General features: G+C 41.8%; 1 protein-coding gene across 11 annotated transcripts in view; it reads left to right on the top strand.

Moving 5' to 3' along the window:
- Positions 1-18,995, top strand: part of SEMA6D (semaphorin 6D) — a 107,327-nt gene that overhangs the window by 27,047 nt on the left and 61,285 nt on the right. For 3 of the 11 annotated variants that reach the window (XM_063926067.1, XM_063926064.1, XM_063926062.1), the window contains one exon: positions 14,656-14,732. The exons of the other annotated variants lie outside the window; for them this stretch is intronic. The gene's annotated coding sequence lies outside the window, so the exon portion shown is untranslated. The remainder of the gene's footprint in view (positions 1-14,655; positions 14,733-18,995) is intronic. 11 annotated transcript variants of the gene reach the window in all.

Genomic DNA, 18,995 nt, shown 5'->3' with positions numbered 1-18,995 from the left:
TTACAGAGACCAGCACGTATGCAGTAGACTCTGGCTGAGTGTGCTGTATATGGTATGCATGGTTCAGTTGTTGTATACGGTACAAGAGGCTAGGAGTGTCATATACGGTACATGTTGCTGGATTAGTTGTATATGGTACATGTGGCTAGACGTGTGTATATAGTACATGTGGCTAGGTGTCTTGTATATGGTACATGTGACTACACGTGTTGTATATAGTACATGTGGCTAGGTGTCTTGTATATGGTACATGTGGCTAGGCGTGTTGTTTATAGTTCATGTAGCTAGACATGTTGTATATTGTACTTGTGGCTAGGCGTGTTGTTTATAGTACATGTGGCTAGACATGTATACTGTACTTGTGGCTAGGCGTGTTGTTTATAGTACATGTGGCTAGACATGTATACTGTACTTGTGGCTAGGCGTGTTGTATATAGTACATGTGGCTAGACATGTATATTGTACTTGTGGCTAGGTGTCTTGTATATGGTACATGTGGCTAGGTGTGTTGTATATAGTACATGTGGCTAGACATGTATATTGTACTTGTGGCTAGGTGTCTTGTATATGGTACATGTGGCTAGGTGTGTTGTATATAGTACATGTGGCTAGACATGTATATTGTACTTGTGGCTAGGTGTCTTGTATATGGTACATGTGGCTAGACGTGTTGTATATAGTACATGTGGCTAGGTGTCTTTATATGGTACATGTGGCTAAGCGTGTTGTATATAGTACATGTGGCTAGACATGTTGTATATTGTACTTGTGGCTAGGTGTGTTGTGTATGGTACATGTGGCTAGTCGTGTTGTATATAGTACATGTGGCTAGACATGTATATTGTACATGTGGCTAGGTGTGTTGTATATGGTACATGTGGCTAGGTGTGTTGTATATAGTACATGTGGCTAGACATGTATATTGTACTTGTGGCTAGGTGTCTTGTATATAGTACATGTGGCTAAGCGTGTTGTATATAGTACATGTAGCTAGACATGTATATTGTACATGTGGCTAGGTGTGTTGTATATGGTACATGTGGCTAGACATGTTGTATATTGTACATGTGGCTAGGTGTGTTGTATATGGTACATGTGGCTAGTCGTGTTGTATATAGTACATGTGGCTAGACATGTTGTTTATTGTACATGTGGCTAGGTGTGTTGTATATGGTACATGTGGCTAGTCGTGTTGTATATAGTACATGTGGCTAGACATGTTGTATATTGTACATGTGGCTAGGTGTGTTGTATATAGTACATGTGGCTAGTCGTGTTGTATATTGTACATGTGGCTAGACATGTTGTATATTATACATGTGGCTAGGTGTGTTGTATGTGGTACATGTGGCTAGGCGTGTTGTATATAGTACATGTGGCTAGACATGTTGTATATTGTACATGTGGCTAGTCGTGTTGTATATAGTACATGTGGCTAGACATGTTGTATATTGTACGTGTGGCTAGGTGTGTTGTATATGGTACATGTGGCTAGTCGTGTTGTATATAGTACATGTGGCTAGACATGTTGTATATTGTACTTGTGGCTAGGTGTGTTGTATATAGTACATGTGGCTAAACATGTATATTGTACTTGTGGCTAGGTGTCTTGTATATAGTTCATGTGGCTAGGCGTGTTGTATATAGTACATGTGGCTAGACATGTTGTATATTGTACTTGTGCCTAGTTGTGTTGAATATGGTGCTTTGTATACAATACATTTATATATCACCAAAAGAGTTTTACAATTGAGTAATCACACAATAATAACCAAGACTTCTTAGTAACAGACAAAAGGCCTAATTTACTAACTACTTACTGTTTGCAGCAGCTTTGCAATTTCAATCCTTAGGAATGCAAATGCATACCACTCAGTCACGCAGAGGAGTTTGCATACCTGCGCCGCAATCGCAGGACCTCACCATTGGGGAAATGCAGTAAGAATCACATCAGCGATCCTTGCTAAATCACCCCCAAAGATAAATACAGTTCTTTTAGCCAGATTTATACATTGGAAAAAAGAGTAAACATCCCAAAATATCAAATTTAATATAGGATGTTTCATTTGAATGAAAACAATTGTTTCAAGATGGTGTTATTGATTTAAATTGTATAACTAAAAACGGTCAAACTGTGATCTTTCACCAACCATATCTGAATAAAATTGTCCAAACAAAACCAGTCAAATATCTGGTTACGGCAGCCAGATTTGTAGCAAAATTATTATTTTTTTAACAATTTACTATCAATTGGCTGTTCTAGGCAGCCAATTCAATGCACTAGAAAGTAGAGAAACAAAACTACATCAAAACTATGTTATGTACATAAAGCCGATAAACTTCCATCCTTATGTGGAACTCATCAAAGTAATGCACATGCGATAAACACCTGTAAATATCACTAATGTTGTCAAATGGCTAATCTTACAAAACACACAATACTGTGAGGGTGACCAATAAAGGGTTAAAGACAGAGGGGTCTATTCATGAAGCAGTAAAAATTGTGGAGGAGTCGCACCCAATCAGCTGCTACGTATAATTTTATAGAATGCACTTTGTAAATGTTACCTCAACATCGATTGGTTTCCACGGGCAGCTTCTCCACTGGCTCACTTACCCACTCTTTTCACTTCTTCATGAATAGACCCCGCAACGTTCTGCTACCATCACTTCAGTGTTCATTAAGAAAACATCTGCATTATGTGCAATAATTACCCTCTACTGTAAATGATCACCTATATTATAAGTCGCCTGATATATCTGTATACAAGCACAAGCCTGAACTCGAAGAGGGCGTTTTATGCACATGTTAATGTACACTACTCTATACTTTGTCATACAGTCTTCATGACATACACAGTTGTACAGAGTTCCTGTAAACTGCTTCCTCTAGAAGGGTCACCAATATGTGAATGCACTGTCTGAGTTATATCACACGTAAAGGTAGTAAACCTGCGCAAATTACTAAATGAAGTGATTTACTGAAAAAATATTTATATGGATTGTGTGTTTAGGTAATTGTGTTGTCACAATGTGTCACTTTTGCAGACTTGTTTATATAAAGAAAAGAAAATGTATAAATATACGGCTTTGAATGATATTTGAAAAATCACTTAATGTGTCGGTTTACAGCAATGTTTCGTAAATTATGAAATATATTTTCATACTTGTCACAAATATTTATGCTGTGTCTACTTCAAAAACATCTCATGTTGCTTAGGACTGTGTCAGAGTAGTAATAAAAAGTATTTTTGGTTGCCTCACAGTTTGCTTTAGAATGGAAGAGATTTTTTAAATCCCGACTTCACTCATGTCTCCACTTGCCGACCAGACCAGCTTTGCACCTGGAATAAATTTTTTTTTTTTTTTAATGTTGTTTTGCTGGACAAGCCAAGCAATTATTTTTATTATTGCTTTATTCTGGAACGATAGAGCTTTCTTATGATAGTATTAATACAATGCAATCTACGAAATATACCCCTTAAATTACTCTTGTCACATGACTCTTTTTGCCAAAATAAGTTTACATTTAATGTGGGTGTTTGTTGCTTTTTTTTGTTATTATTGTTTTATTCATGTTTTTAAAATCGTTTTGTTTTTTTTTCTCTAATTTATTTAGGTTTATATTACTAGAGCATAAGTTCACAGGCAATAATGTAAAATTACACACATTTGCACAGTGTGTAAAGTGTAACTCCCGCAACACCACCTACATACATGAACCAGAATTGTTATGTATGTTTATTATATGAGTCTTAAGTTTGTGAGATAATTGTTTTGACAAAAATCCGTTTGCAAAATGGTGAGATTGCTATAACTGTGATGATTCTGGTATGTCCAATTAAAAGAGATTGGAACTGATAACACAAATATTGTGACCAACCAAATTATGTAGTGAACCAAGTTAACATTCTAACATTATTACATGGAAGAATGCATCTCATCAGAGTGACCTTTACTGCATAAAATTATCTATACACACACACACATATATTATATTATTCATTTATATATATATGATGAAAATGTAATTATTTACATTGAAACGTTGACAGACAGTATCCTGGGAGTTTTGTCTTGATTCATTCGCCGAGAGTGCCGCCTATACAGATGTGGTATTTTTGAGGGAGGTTCATTCCTCTCCCATTGGGAAGGCACCGGCTGTTTGAAATATTTGGAAATTCATGGAGTGCCACCTGACTGGTCGATATATATATATATATATATACAGTCCCGGAGATGCGGCACTCTGGTTCACTTAACAAGCAACAGGCGGGTGTGGACTCCCAGTATGTGTCAACGTTTCAATATTTATTTATATTGTCATCAGGATACAAATAAAGAAAAAACAAACATACCTTTATGCAAGCCCATCACCACGTGAATGCCGGCGTTGGGAGCGGGACTGCACACCCGCCCCTTTGCCGCGCTGAAAATGGACGTCATAGACCTGCGTCTAATTAGTCCCAGTGTTGTCACCATAGCAACCAAAACAAGCCTAGAGACATAAAGCGCACTATAAACACAAACGTATTAATACCATTCTAAACAATGTTCATCCCTAATCTCATAAGGGACATATGGACAAACAGACAAATTTTAGAAAGATAAAAGGAATTTAGGGGTACTCATGGCAATATATTACCGTAATGCTGCATAAGATACATTTTCATTAAGTCCCTTTGGGGCAATTACATTAAGACGATGGATCCATTGCGCTTCACAGCGCAATAATTGTAGGGATCTATTGCCCCCTCTAATATTGATAGGGACAGTGTCAATCATACGGTAACGGAGACTCGTGAGAGGGTGTTTAAAAAGTGCAAAATGGCGAGCTACGGGTTGATCACTCGTGCCCGATGTGATTGCTGCCCGTATAGCTGCCCTATGGTTGCCCATACGTTCTTTGAATTTGCTCTCAGTTTTACCAATATACGATAAACCGCAAGGGCAAATGATTTGGTAGATTACAAAGGAAGAATTGCATGTAAAGTGATGTCTGATAAAAAACTGTTTTCCTGAATGAGGATGACAAAAAACGTCTCCCGTAAGGAGAAATTGGCAAGTAGTACAGGTACATTTAAAGCATCCTACTCGAGTATTAGACAAAAAAGTAGCTTTCTTAATAGGCCGTACAGAGGTCAAAGTTTTGACCAAAGAATCTTTTAAATTTTTACCTCTTGAAAAACTGGGCATTAGCCCATGTTCCTGTAAATGTAATTTGTCATCACTTTGGATGATAGGCCATAATTTTTTTGCTTTATTCATAATGGCTGATGAGCGAACATTATATTGGCTCACCCAGGGTAACTTATTTTTATTTTTAGGGGTTCCAGATTCTATTACATCCCCTCTGGTCAATAAGTTAGTTCGATCCAACTTTAACACTTTGTCTTTGCATTGTAATAACAGGTTAAGTTTGTACCCACGTTCCAGAAAATTATCGATCATCACATCTAGTTGCTCAATTGCAACCCGCCTATCACTATTAATCCTCATCACCCTTACCATTTGCGAATACGGTAAACCGTTAATTAATGCTCTGGGGTGGCAGCTTTGTGGTTTCAATAGCATGTTTCTATCAGTTTCTTTGGAAAAAAGTTTAGTGTGCAGGCTCCTATTTTTAATGGATACATTTACATCTAAGAAATTAATGTTGTCATTACTGTAACTATAGGTAAATTTAATTGGATTCTCAGAATTATTGTGAATTTCTATTGCTTCTATAAGAATCTGTATATCACCTCTCCATACCAGAAATAAATCATCTATATATCTAACAAACATAAGAATCTTAGATGAAATAATCTCATTTGAGAAAAATAATAGATGCTCAATTAAGAACATCACCACATTTGCATAGGCTGGAGCCATAGAGCTCCCCATTGCACACCCCTTTGTTTGCAAATAAAACCGGTTATCATAAAGAAAAAAATTGTTATAAAGGATGAGTTCAAACATCTGGAGGATCACATCAATCACTTCATCAGAATAATCACTTTTAGTTTGTAGAAATAGTTTAAGCGCATGCAAACCCAAGGAGTGCGGTATAGATGTATACAAACTAACAACATCTATTACTACCAAATAGCTATCATCAGGAATCTCAGTAATAGTACTCAACCGGGTTAAAAAAGTAGTCGTATCAAGTAAGAAGGTTGGTTCCAATTGAATCAAAGGCTGCAGCAGAGAATCCAAAAAGGTTGCTAAAGGTTGCAGTAACGATACTGCAACCTTTAGCAACCTTTTTGGATTCTCTGCTGCAGCCTTTGATTCAATTGGAACCAACCTTCTTACTTGATACGACTACTTTTTTAACCCGGTTGAGTACTATTACTGAGATTCCTGATGATAGCTATTTGGTAGTAATAGATGTTGTTAGTTTGTATACATCTATACCGCACTCCTTGGGTTTGCATGCGCTTAAACTATTTCTACAAACTAAAAGTGATTATTCTGATGAAGTGATTGATGTGATCCTCCAGATGTTTGAACTCATCCTTTATAACAATTTTTTTCTTTATGATAACCGGTTTTATTTGCAAACAAAGGGGTGTGCAATGGGGAGCTCTATGGCTCCAGCCTATGCAAATGTGGTGATGTTCTTAATTGAGCATCTATTATTTTTCTCAAATGAGATTATTTCATCTAAGATTCTTATGTTTGTTAGATATATAGATGATTTATTTCTGGTATGGAGAGGTGATATACAGATTCTTATAGAAGCAATAGAAATTCACAATAATTCTGAGAATCCAATTAAATTTACCTATAGTTACAGTAATGACAACATTAATTTCTTAGATGTAAATGTATCCATTAAAAATAGGAGCCTGCACACTAAACTTTTTTCCAAAGAAACTGATAGAAACATGCTATTGAAACCACAAAGCTGCCACCCCAGAGCATTAATTAACGGTTTACCGTATTCGCAAATGGTAAGGGTGATGAGGATTAATAGTGATAGGCGGGTTGCAATTGAGCAACTAGATGTGATGATCGATAATTTTCTGGAACGTGGGTACAAACTTAACCTGTTATTACAATGCAAAGACAAAGTGTTAAAGTTGGATCGAACTAACTTATTGACCAGAGGGGATGTAATAGAATCTGGAACCCCTAAAAATAAAAATAAGTTACCCTGGGTGAGCCAATATAATGTTCGCTCATCAGCCATTATGAATAAATCAAAAAAATTATGGCCTATCATCCAAAGTGATGACAAATTACATTTACAGGAACATGGGCTAATGCCCAGTTTTTCAAGAGGTAAAAATGTAAAAGATTCTTTGGTCAAAACTTTGACCTCTGTACGGCCTATTAAGAAAGCTACTTTTTTGTCTAATACTCGAGTAGGATGCTTTAAATGTACCTGTACTACTTGCCAATTTCTCCTTACGGGAGACGTTTTTTGTCATCCTCATTCAGGAAAACAGTTTTTTATCAGACATCACTTTACATGCAATTCTTCCTTTGTAATCTACCAAATCATTTGCCCTTGCGGTTTATCGTATATTGGTAAAACTGAGAGCAAATTCAAAGAACGTATGGGCAACCATAGGGCAGCTATACGGGCAGCAATCACATCGGGCACGAGTGATCAACCCGTAGCTCGCCATTTTGCACTTTTTAAACACCCTCTCACGAGTCTCCGTTACCGTATGATTGACACTGTCCCTATCAATATTAGAGGGGGCAATAGATCCCTACAATTATTGCGCTGTGAAGCGCAATGGATCCATCGTCTTAATGTAATTGCCCCAAAGGGACTTAATGAAAATGTATCTTATGCAGCATTACGGTAATATATTGCCATGAGTACCCCTAAATTCCTTTTATCTTTCTAAAATTTGTCTGTTTGTCCATATGTCCCTTATGAGATTAGGGATGAACATTGTTTAGAATGGTATTAATACGTTTATGTTTATAGTGCGCTTTATGTCTCTAGGCTTGTTTTGGTTGCTATGGTGACGACACTGGGACTAATTAGACGCAGGTCTATGACGTCCATTTTCAGCGCGGCAAAGGGGCGGGTGTGCATTCCCGCTCCCGATGCCGGCATTCACGTGGTGATGGGCTTGCATAAAGGTATGTTTGTTTTTTCTTTATTTGTATCCTGATGACAATATAAATAAATATTGAAACGTTGACACATACTGGGAGTCCACACCCGCCTGTTGCTTGTTAAGTGAACCAGAGTGCCGCATCTCCGGGACTGTATCTTTATCTCTATGAGGGCACCGGTGCAGGTGATGTTTTTCGTTGAAGGGAGTGCCAGACTGACATGAGTTTTATATATATATATATATATATATATATATATATATATAGCATACACAGTAGTCTGTAGCAAGACCTCAGTGCTGTGCAGCAGTAATGCTAACCACTATATAATCTGTGGTTGGCTGTGGCTTCACTGACTGACACTCTATTAAACAGCACTGTAGCTGCATTCACATGCTTATGGTTACAGTGCAGGGAATTCACTATTGGTACCTATTCTTTATAATCAAAAAGTTAACGGTACTGATGACAAAATCACTAGCTGGTCACACATCTGCATACAATGGCTAGGGGAAGCGGTGAGGTAACCCGTAGCAATATGGGGCAGTATTAAGAGCAAGGTCGGAATGGCCCACAGCGGTACAGGGGAAACCCCCAGTGGGCCCCACTGCCTTGGGGCAAACCCCCTCCTCAAGGGATCAGGTTTCAGACTGTGCACTTGTATTAAATATCATTCACATCAATCACATGTTACATTACTGCACAGGACTATGGTGTATTTTCTACAGTGCATTACTGTTATTAATCATGCATACACTACCAATATTTACTACATATATACAGTATTTACCAAGGGGGTCAGACCATGAACTTGCTAATGGTTAACTAAGCCTCTAGGCATGGGCCCCTACCACTGCATTATCCTGGTGGGCCCTTCATACCCCAGTCCAACACTGATCGCGAGGCTCAGCTCACCAGCAATTGTTTTTTTAAAATATGTCCTTACATTACTTCTAAATTTCACCGCACCAATGCTGGTAATATCGCCCTCGGTCCTGCATGCACAGCACGGGAGCGCGTATCGTCAGCGACATAGGGGGTCACTCCGAGTTGATCGTAGCTGTGCTAAATTTAGTACATCTACGATGAGGAACATAGACATGCGGGGGGACGCCCAGCACAGGGCTAGCCCGCCCCGCATGTCAATCCCTGCCTCGTTGCTGAAGCACAGCGGCGATGCTTTTGTACCTCAGGAGTAGCTTTTATGTGCTGGCTGGGAGCTACTCGTCGCTGGCCGGGTCGCAGCAGCTGCGTGTGACGTCACACAGCTGCTGCGGCCCACCCCCTGCGCGGTCCGGTCACACCTGCGTTGGGTGGACCGCGCACACAAAACGGTGGCCAAACGCCGCCGTGCCGCCCCCTCCCACCCAGCGACCGCCTCTGTCTGTCAATCAGGCAGAGGCGATCGACTAGGCAACGACAGCCGCCGGCTGTCAGCTATGCGCCGGCGCATGCGCAGCTCTGACCTGAACGCTGCGCTGCGTAGAACTTCAGCGAGTATTCAGGTCAGAGTAACCCCCCTACTTCATACATAATAGACAATATCGCCAGCGCTGTGTCAGTATCGGCCACATTGTTCATTTTATCGTCTAGTGCAGGCTTTTTCAACCAGTGTGCCGTGGCACACTAGTGTGCCGCAACCAGTTGCAAGGTGTGCCGCGGAGCCAGAGCAGCTTCCTGCACCTTCAGAGTGAACTGTTGGCCCGGGCTCTTCTTAGAGGATCAGTCGTACTCTGGCCATGACGTATGCCTTGATGACGCAGCGGTGTGATATCATAGGTCACAGCCACTGCGTCTCACCACCCAGCCAGCCCACCCGCCTGTATACACATTTTCCAGTTCCCGCCTGCATACACAGCTTTCCTTGCCCACCCACATCCACACTTGTCCGACCGCCCGCTGCTCAGTATTCGCAGCACTCCACTATGAACAACCCCCGCCACTGAGGGACAGGGAGGAGAACAGCTAATTGGTAGGGGCTAATATTTTTTATGTTATTTCTCCTGTGGGGAGCAGTAGGATTTATGGATTTATGGGGGGAACAATGTGAATAATTCAAGTGGGGAGCAATAGGATTTATGTGGGGAGAAATGTGATTTATGTAGGGAGCAACATGATTTATGTGGGGAGCAATGTGATTGTTTTTCCTTTGTAGGCCAATGTATGTGGATTCTTTTTTTTACTGTGATGGCCAATGTGTGTTTTTAGTTTTTTTCTGTGGGGAACTGATGGTGTGCCTTGGCAATTTTAAAATGTTGTTCGGTGTGCCGTGAGTAAGAAAAGGTTGAAAATCACTGGTCTAGTGTGTACCCAGCTTTTGTCTTTTTGTCATTGCAAGGAAACATAAACCATTTGCCATTGTATCTTTCCCCAACATTCTTACTGGATGTGTATCACATTCTAATCCCTATAAACATTAAACTCCAAATTCCTGCAGTGATGAGATCCCAGCTGTCAGATTAAAAATTGTTACTTTGAAATAGTGACACTGAGAAAGTGATGGCAGCATGAGATCCTGGCGTCCTTAGACGGGTTACTTTATATGCCAGCATCACAGGCTTTTGGGGCAGCAGACAATGTGCTAGTGTCAGTAAGCACTTCCAAAAAGAATATGCTGATGTCTCTCTGATATAGTCTTAGGTGAGTGAAACTACACTGCTCAAGCGCTCCAGCATTACAGTCAATTGTACAATTGTCAAGCTGGACATACACAAAGATCAGGACACATTACCTGTCAAAAGGTATTTTAGATTTTTTTCACTTTAATGCATATAAAATGCAAAAATCGAAATCAAACCATCTTGCACACAGCTGAAACAATGTCAAATAGCTATTTAGGTAGCGTATATACACTGCTCAAAAAAATAAAGGGAACACTAAAATAACACATCCTAGATCTGAATGAATGAAATATTCTTATTAAATACTTTGTTCTTTACATAGTTGAATGTGCTGACAACAAAATCACACAAAAATTATCAATGGAAATCAAATTTATTAACCCATGGAGGTCTGGATTTGGAGTCACCCTCAAAATTAAAGTGGAAAAACACACTACAGGCTGATCCAACTTTGATGTAATGTCCTTAAAACAAGTCAAAATGAGGCTCAGTAGTGTGTGTGGCCTCCACGTGCCTGTATGACCTCCCTACAACGCCTGGGCATGCTCCTGATGAGGGGGCGGATGGTCTTCTGAGGGATCTCCTCCCAGACCTGGACTAAAGCATCCGCCAACTCCTGGACAGTCTGTGGTGCAACGTGGCATTGGTGGATGGAGCGAGATGATGTCCCAGATGTGCTCAATTGGATTCAGGTCTGGGGAACGGGCGGGCCAGTCCATAGCATCAATGCCTTCGTCTTGCAGGAACTGCTGACACACTCCAGCCACATGAGGTCTAGCATTGTCTTGCATTAGGAGGAACCCAGGGCCAACCGCACCAGCATATGGTCTCACAAGGGGTCTGAGGATCTCATCTCGGTACCTAATGGCAGTCAGTCTACCTCTGGCGAGCACATGGAGGTCTGTGCGGCCCCCCAAAGAGATGCCACCCCACACCATTACTGACCCACTGCCAAACCGGTCATGCTGGAGGATGTTGCAGGCAGCAGAACGTTCTCCTTGGCGTCTCCAGACTCTGTCATGTCTGTCATGTGCTCAGTGAGAACCTGCTTTCATCTGTGAAGAGCCCAGGGCACCAGTGGAAAATTTACCAATCTTGGTGTTCTCTGGAAAATGTCAAACGTCCTGCACGGTGTTGGGCTGTAAGCACAACCCCCACCTGTGGACGTCGGGCCCTCATACCACCCTCATGGAGTCTGTCTCTCATCGTTTGAGTAGACACATGCACATTTGTGGCTTGCTGGAGGTCATTTTGCAGGGCTCTGGCAGTGCTCCTCCTGTTCCTCCTTGCACAAAGGCAGAGGTAGCGGTCCTGCTGCTGGGTTGTTGCCCTCCTACGGCCTCCTCCACGTCTCCTGATGTACTGGCCTGTCTCCTGGTAGCGCCTCCATGCTCTGGACACTACGCTGACAGACACAGCAAACCTTCTTGCCACAGCTCGCATTGATGTGCCATCCTGGATGAGCTGCACTACCTGAGCCACTTGTGTGAGTTGTAGGGAGGTCATACAGGCACGTGGAGGCCAAGCACACTACTGAGCCTCATTTTGACTTATTTTAAGGACATTACATCAAAGTTCGATCAGCCTGTAGTGTGTTTTTCCACTTTAATTTTGAGGGTGACTCCAAATCTAGACCTCCATGGGTTAATAAATTTGATTTCAATTGATAATTTTTGTGTGATTTTGTTGTCAGCATATTCATCGATGTAAAGAACAAAGTATTTAATAAGAATATTTCATTCATTCAGATCTAGGATGTGTTGTTTTAGTGTTCCCTTTATTTTTTTGAGCAGTGTATATACGCTACCTAAATAGCTATTTGACATTGTTTCAGCTGTGTGCAAGATGGTTTGATTTCGATTTTTGCATTTTATATGCATTAAAGTGAAAAAAATCTAAAATACCTTTTGACAGGTAATGTGTCCTGATCTTTGTGTATGTCCAGCTTGACAATTGTACAATTGACTGTAATGCTGGAGCGCTAGACAGAAAATAAGATATGTGGGGAAGATGTAGTGATCTAGCAGTTTTACAGCTGATTCGTCAGTTTGAATTCTAGTTGTACTATGAGAAACGTTCTGTAACACACAACACAGACATTCGGTAGATGAAGAAGAGGGATACAAAACCAGACATTACAAACGGAAACATTATTTTATTGTTCACCTACTATTGGCAATCACAATGATTCTGGGTGCCGTCATTTAATGCCCCCCATGGTCTTGTACTGGATTTATAGCATTTAAGGGGGGGGGGGGGGTGTGTTTGTATTTCCTTTCACAAATATTATGCATATTTATTATTATTTATTACCAGTTGTTTATATAGCGCGCACATATTCCCCAGCACTTTACAGAGAATAACTTGGCCAATCACATCAGTCCCTGCCCCAGTAGGGCTTACAAACTATATTGCCTACCACATGTACATGTACACACACACACACATTCACGCTAGGGTTAATTTTTTTTTGTTGAGATCCAATTAACCCACTAGTATATTTTTGGATTGTGGGAGGAAACCGGAGTACCCGGAGGAAACCCACGCAAGTACGGGGAGAATATACAAACTCCACACAGTTAGAGCTGTGGTGGGAATTGAACCCATGACCTCAGTGCTGTGAGGCAGTAATTCTAACCATTACACCATCCGTACTGCTCTGTGCATATATGTTGTATACTGATTGTTAAGGTACATTTTTATCACCTCTGCCTGTCCTTTTTAGCTTTTGGTTTTAACGGAGACAATACAGATTACAGGTCCCTATTTTATAAAATAGGTGTACGTCTTGTTAGTGCTCCTGTATATAGTAGAGCACTGTAATGTGGTGCCGTAACCTTACTATGGGCTAGATTGTATCCGGACTATAGATCTACACTAAAAAGGTCTACAGTCAATAGGTCTACCACTAATGGTAGACATGCATTAGGTCGACAGGGTGAAAAGGTCGACATGGACAAAAGGTCAACATGTAAAAGGTAGACAGTTCAACAGGTTGATAGGTGTAAAAGGTCGATAGTTTCAAAAGGTCGACATGATAATGGTCGACACACATATGGTAGACAGGTTTTTTTATTTTTATATTATTCAACTTTTTCATACTTTACCATCCATGTGGACTACGATTGGGCATAGTAACCTGTGCCGAGTGCAGCGGTGCGAGGCACCTTGCCCAAAGCATGGCAAGCGAAGCAGTACACTAAGTCGATGCTAATCACAGAAGAAAAAAGGGAATAAGAATTGCTGAGAGGAATATATATATATATATATATATATATATATATATACATACAGCTGTGATTGTGGTGTCTTATTCTCCGAGCTCTGTATTAGTTTGTCACTGCTCTACTGGGTAAAATAGTGTAGGTGACAGAGTTAAGAGAATGTATTCAATGGTATTGTGCCAATAATTGTTGCTTTGGGCAAATACAATTAAAACCTTTTATAAAATAATAAATGATTAGAATGATTATTATCCTTTATTTATATGGCGCAACAAAGGTTACACAGCACCTTACCGAAAGGAAACAACTGTGTAATGGAAACCCTATTAGTGTGAGCCCAAGGCTGCCTGCCCCCCAATAAAAATCTTTCTATTCCCAGACAATGGCAACTCTGGACATATAATATTGTTATATTTTGGGTATCAACTATAAAGAGTAAATACACCAGCTATGACATATTTCCGTTTGGTGGGATGAAAAGAGATGGAAATTTTTAGCCCATTTCCAAAAAATAAAATAAACTATTTCTCTGCAGTGAAAAGCCACTTTATTCAGCGCATATTTCAATAAAGTAATAGAACTGACAAATTTGTACATGGGTTTGTAACAAATAACATTTAACCCAGCCACCCGTGTAACATGAATTGTTATTGTAGATAAATCCGCAGGGAAAAGACTGATAAATTAACAGTTGAAATTGACAAGTGACAAGACTTTTGGAAACATCATTTATCTTCTTTCAACAGTGAAGGTGATATCCATGCATTTCAAATGATGCCTTTTCCTGTATCCAGAACTGTGAAAATAACAGGCAGCAAGTTGAGTAAGCGTGCCGTTCCTCCCAAATCCTTATTTATAACAGTCTTAGCGCGCACCAGGCTATTATTCCCTAGTGCTACTAAACTGAACACTTTCTTGCAGTATATCTATTATGGACTTCATAACTCTTTGTATTTATTGCAGGGCATACCTCAGCATGTAGCAAGTTTCCAGCATGTACCTTTCGTGCAATCGCACATCTGTGCGTGCTGTATGTCTTTCTGGATGAAATAAAACATTTGTTAAATCTTTGCTGGGAGCATTCCAGAACTGATGAGATTTTTAAGAATGAGATCTAGTAATAACAACCTCCTCCTTATATGGAGTAAGATTTCGTAATACGGGCATCTGCGAAGTAAGAGTTTCCATAGCATTCAGTCCAGGTTTGGGAAAAACCCAGGTTTTAAAAAACAAAACAAAAAAAATACTTTTTGGGGGTTTAAATCGCTTTTTTTTTTTTTGTTTAAACCATTTATTTTTTTTGCAGTAATGTTTTAATGGAAAAAAAAATCAATCATGTATTAGAAACCTCGCTGTTTTAATGCTTCCTAACATTAATAATGTTGTTAGGCTTTAATTTGATATATTTTAAATATTTCAATAAAACCAATTTCTCTAACGTCCTAGTGGATGCTGGGGACTCCGTCAGGACCATGGGGAATAGCGGGCTCCGCAGGAGACAGGGCACATCTAAAAAGCTTTTTAGGTCACATGGTGTGTACTGGCTCCTCCCCCTATGACCCTCCTCCAAGCCTCAGTTAGGTTTTTGTGCCCGTCCGAGAAGGGTGCAAACTGGATGGCTCTCTTAAGGAGCTGTTTAGTAAAGTTTTTTTTTAGGTTTCTAATCAGTGATTCCTGCTGGCGACAGGATCACTGCAACGAGGGACTTAGGGGAGAGACTTGCAACTCACCTGCGTGCAGGAGGATTGAAGTTTTAGGCTACTGGACACTGAGCTCCAGAGGGAGTCGGAACACAGGTCAGCCTGGGGTTCGTCCCGGAGCCGCGCCGCCGATCCCCCTTACAGACGCTGAAGAAAGACGGCGGAACGGAGGTCCGGAAACAGGCGGCAGAAGACTTCACAGTCTTCAGAGAGGTAGCGCACAGCACTGCAGCTGTGCGCCATTGTTGCTACACGGCTCACTGACACGGTCACGGAGGGTGCAGGGCGCTGCTGGGGGCGCCCTGGGCAGCAATATAAATACCTATTTGGCAAATAAATACATCACATATAGCCATTAAGGCTATATGTATGTATTTAACCCAGGCCAGTTTTCCTAATAACCGGGAGAAAAGCCCGCCGTGAAAGGGGCGGAGCTTATTCTCCTCAGCACTCAGCGCCATTTTCCTGACCAGCTCCGCTGGTGAGGAAGGCTCCCACTCTCCCCTGCACTACAGAAACAGGGTTAAAGAGAAGGGGGGCATAAATTGGCGATATAATTATATATTAAGAGCCCATATATAGAAACAACACCTTCTAGGGTTGTTATATACATTATGGCGCTTTTGGTGTGTGCTGGCAAACTCTCCCTCTGTCTCCCCAAAGGGCTAGTGGGTCCTGTCCTCTATCAGAGCATTCCCTGTATGTGTGTGCTGTAGGTCGGTACGTGTGTGTCGACATGTATGAGGAAAATGTTGGTGAGGAGACGGAGAAAATTGCCTGTAATGGTGATGTCACTCTCTAGGGAGTCGACACCAGAATGGATGGCTTACTTATGGAATTACGTGATAATGTCAACACGCTGCAAGCCGGTTGACGACATGAGACAGCCGGCGGACAAATTAGTATCGGTCCAGGCGTCTCAGACACCGTCAGGGGCTTGTAAAAACGCCCATTTACCTCAGTCGGTCGACAGACACTGACACGGACACTGACCCCAGTGTCGACGGTGAAGAAACAAACGTATTTTTCCTTTAGGGCCACAAGTTACATGTTAAGGGCAATAAAGGAGGTGTTACGTATTTCTGATACCACAAGTACCACAAATAAGGGTATTTTGTAGGGTGGGAATAAACTACTTGTAGTTTTGCCTGAATCAGATAAATTAAATGAAGTGTGTGATGATACGTGGGGTTCCTCCGACAGAAAGTTATGGGCGGTATACCCTTTTTCCCGCCAGTAGTAAGGGCGAGTTGGAAAACACACCTTAGGGTGGACAAGGCGCTCACACGCATATAAAAAACATGGCGTTACCGTTTCCAGATACGGCCGCCCTCAAGGAGCCAGCTGATAGGAAGCTGAAAAATATCATAACAGTATATACACACATACTGGTGTTATACTACGACCAGCAATCGCCTCAGCCTGGATGTGCAGCGCTGAGGGGGCTTGGTCGGATTTCCTGACTGAAAATTTTGATACCCTTGACAGGGACAGGATTTTATTGTCTATAGAGCATTTTAGGGATGCATTTCTATATATGTGTGATGCGCAGAGGCATATTTGCATTCTGGCATCAAAGAGTAAATGTGATGTACATATCTGCCAGACGAAGACACGACAGTGGTCAGGTGAGGCAGATTCCAGACGGCATATGGAAGTATTGCCGTATAAAGGGGCGGTCCATTGGACCTGGTGGCCATGGCAACAGCTGAAAAATCCACCTTTTGTTACCCCGAGTCACATATTGGCAGAAAAGGACACAGTCTTTTCAGTCTCAGTCCTTTCGTCCCCATACGGGCAGGCGGGCGAAGGCCAGTCATATCTGCCCAGGGGGAGAGGAAAGGGAAGAAGACTGCAGCAAGCAGCTCATTCCCAGGAACAGAAGCTCCTCACGGCTTCTGCCAAGTCCGCAGCATAACGCTGGGGCCGTACAAGCGGACTCAGGTGCGGTAGGGGGTCATCTCAAGAGTTTCAGCAACACTCGCAAGGGAACTCCGGGATCCTACATGTAATATCCCAGGTGTACATTGGAAATTCGAGACGTCTCCCCCTCACACAATTCACAGGCTGTATTCCCAGCAGGTGATAATCAAAGTACCCTTCTTACAACAAGGAAGGGGGTAGTATTCCACACTATATTGTGGTACTGAAGCCAACCGGCTCGGTGAGATCTGAAATATTTGAACACTTACATACAAGCGTTCAAATCAAGATGGAGTCACTCGGAGCAGTGATAGCGAACCAGGAAGAAGGGGACGATATGATGTCACTGGATATCAGGGACGTTTACCTACAGGTCCAAATTTGCCCTTCTCACCAAGGGTACTTCAGGTTCCTGGTACAGAACTGTCACTATCAGTTCAGACGCTGCCGTTTGGATGGTCCACGGCGCCCCGGGTCTTTACCAAGGTAATGGCCGGAATGATGATTTTTCTTAAAAGAAACATGGACGCTTTCCTGATAAGGGCAAGGTCCAGAGAACAGTTGGAGGTCGGAGTAGCACTATCTTAAGTAGTTCTACGACAGCACGAGTGGATTCTAAATATTCCAAAATCGCAGCTTTTTCCGACGACACGTCTACTGTTCCTAGGGAAGATTCTGGACACAGTCCAGAAAAACGTGTTTCTCCCAGTGGAGAAAACCAGGGAGTTATCCGAGCTAATCGGGATCCTCCTAAAACCAGGAAAAGTGTCAGTGCATCATTGCACAAGAGTCCTGGTAAAAATGGTGGCTTATTACGAAGCAATTCCATTCGGCAGATTTCCCGCAAGAACTCTTCAGTGGGATCTGCTGGACAAATGGTCCGGATCGCATCCTCAGATGCATCAGCGGATAACCCTATATCCAAGGAAAAGGGTGTCTCTCCTGTGGTGATTACAGAGTGCTCATCTTCTAGAGGGCCGCAGATTCGGCATTCAGGATTGGATGCCGGTGACCACGGAGGCCAGCCTGAGAGGCTGGGGAACAGTCACACAGGGAAAGAATTTCCAGGGAAGTGTGATTAAGTCTGGAGAATTCTCTCCGCATAAATAAGCTTAGAGCAAATTTATAATGCTCTAAACTTAGCTAGACCTCTGCTTCAAGGTCAGCCGGTATTGATCCGGTGGGATAACATCACGGCAGTCGCCCACGTAAACAGAAGGGCGGCACAAGAAGCAGGAGGGCAGTGAAAACTGCAAGGATTTTTCGCTAGGCGGAAAATCATGTGATAGCACTGTCAGCAGTGTTCTTTCCGGGAGTGGACGACTGGGAAGCAGACTTCCTCAGCAGGCATGACCTCCACCCGGGAGAGTGGAAACTTCATAGGGAAGTTTTTCAACATGATTGTGGACCGTTGGCAAAGACCAAAGGTGGACATGATGGCGTCCCGCCCGAACAAAAACGGG

The sequence above is a fragment of the Pseudophryne corroboree genome, chromosome 6 (genome assembly GCF_028390025.1).
Source record: "Pseudophryne corroboree isolate aPseCor3 chromosome 6, aPseCor3.hap2, whole genome shotgun sequence".
NCBI classification, from domain to species: Eukaryota; Metazoa; Chordata; class Amphibia; order Anura; family Myobatrachidae; genus Pseudophryne; species Pseudophryne corroboree.
This window is presented reverse-complemented; position numbering and strand designations above follow the sequence as displayed.